The sequence below is a fragment of the Schistocerca cancellata genome, chromosome 6 (assembly GCF_023864275.1).
Source record: "Schistocerca cancellata isolate TAMUIC-IGC-003103 chromosome 6, iqSchCanc2.1, whole genome shotgun sequence".
Classification (NCBI taxonomy): Eukaryota; Metazoa; Arthropoda; class Insecta; order Orthoptera; family Acrididae; genus Schistocerca; species Schistocerca cancellata.
In genome coordinates, this window is record NC_064631.1 from 633,354,671 (window position 1) to 633,356,849 (window position 2,179).

A 2,179-nucleotide genomic window follows, 5' to 3' on the forward strand; every position below is an offset into this window, starting at 1 on the left:
CATTGATCATGGCTGATTCTTCCGTCTTTATGGGCAGTTCCACACCCCTATGCCAAGATGTTGTCCTGAACCTCTGTCCGTTCCTTGGCCCTCTTTGACAAGTCTGTTGGCAGAATGAGGCTGACTTCTTTTGCGGGAAGTCTTCGGCCTCCAATGCTGAATATTGCCCCTGAATGTTTGCCTATACCCTTAATTCCCCTCTAGCCAACTTGTGGAGCAAATGGTTCAAATGGCTCTGAGCACTATGGTACTTAACTTCTGAGGTCATCAGTCCCCTAGAACTTAGAACTACTTAAAGCTAACTAACCTAAGGACATCACACACACCCATGACCGAGGCAGGTTTCGAACATGCGACCGTAGCGGTCGCGCGGTTCCAGACTGTAGCGCCTACAACCGCTCGGCCACCCCGGCTGGCACTTGTGGAGCACCAATGACCTTTCACCTCAGGATAAAACTCCCGATACCATCAAATGGAATTAGGGTAAGGTTAGGAGTGATATAGAACTAGCTTACATTTGCCAAATGAGGCTTTACAACCAGGAGAGCGTCGTTTCATGATAAGGCTGGTTACTTCAATGCCAGTTACCGCAGGGATGCGCGAATTTCTTGGGAAGCGCACTCCATGTTTTGTGAGGCCTTGCCAAATCCTTATGCTCCTGAGCCAATTTTATCTTTTGGTACGCAATCTTGAGGGAGCACGTTATCCAGCTCAAGGAAGTGAGGTAGGACTCTTTCTTTCCATCCACGCCCATGTTGTTGAGAATCAAAAGGGGAAGGGGGTTCAGTTTCTGGTGGGAGAGGTTAAGCCATTCAGCTCGTATTGATTGCAGTCCGTACATCGAATATCTGCTTCGTTTTCCTTCTGGTTCGGGCTAAAATATTTGCAAGGTGGGCAGGTGTGGATAGGACAGTCATTGGGGACGAGGTGAAAGGCAGAAACATGTATCGTAATGTGACGGTGGTCGGTGTCTTGACTGATTTCCTCTGAAGCAATCTTTGCATCAGGAACGACTTCGATTTTTACTAACTATTTTCAGTGCGCTGAAAGCGCAGTGACGTGTAATCTAGTTGTTCCTGCCGTGCGCTATGTGACTCTTCCCCGAGTTGTGATTTTGTGTTTTCCGGGAAGTTTGGATTCGCGGTTTGCGTGGTCTATATCGCTTGTAGAAACTGTAAGAGGTAACCACCTCGGTATTCGCTGAGAGCCCTGTGCTGCTTTCCTTATAAGCAAGTTAGTTGTGATCTGCGTGTGGCATGACTGTGTGGCGAATTTTTTTTTATTATTAAAAGTGTTTCTCCTTGCCAAATTATGCCTAATATTGTTACTGTCACCGTTTCTGCAAGCAGTGGGAATGTGACGGCTGTCACAGGTGCTACTGGTGCTGTCATAACCATTTACGATTCAGGTGCTCTTTTAATTACGTTTTGGTTTGTGATTTGGTCCGAACTACACTGAAGCGCCAAAGAAACAGGTACAGGCCAGCGTATTCAATTACAAAGATATGTAAACGGGCAGAATAGGGCGCTGCGGGCAGCAACGCCTATAGAAGACAACATGTGTCTGGCGCGGTTGTTAGGTCGGTTACTGCTTCTACAATGGCAGGTCATCAACATTTAAGTTAGTCTGAACGTGTTGTTATAGTAGGTCCATAGCGATTGGACACAGCATCTCAGCTGCAGCGACTAAGTGGGGATTTTCCCGTACGACCATTTCATGGGTGTACCGAGAATATCATGAGTTCGGTAAAACATCATATCTCTGACATCATTGCGGTCGGAAAGAGACCCTGTAATTACGGGGCCGACGTCGATCAAGTCAAACGTTCAACGTGTCAGAAGTGCAACCCTTTCGCAAATTGCTGCCCATTTCAATGCTGGGCCATCAACAAGTGTCAGCGTGCGAACCATTCAACGAAACATCATCGATATGGGCTTTCGGAGCTTTACGCCTTGCCTGGGCCTTTCGACACCGTTATTGGACTGTTGATGACTGGAATCGTGTAGCCTGGTCGGACAAGTTTCTTATCGTTTCGAGCGGATGGACGTGTACGAGCATGGAGAAAGCCTCATGAATCCATGGACACTGCTTGCCAGCAGGGAACTGTTCGAGCTGGTGGAGCAACGTAATTGTGTGGAGCGAGTGCAGTTGGAGTGACATGGGATCCTTGATACGTGTA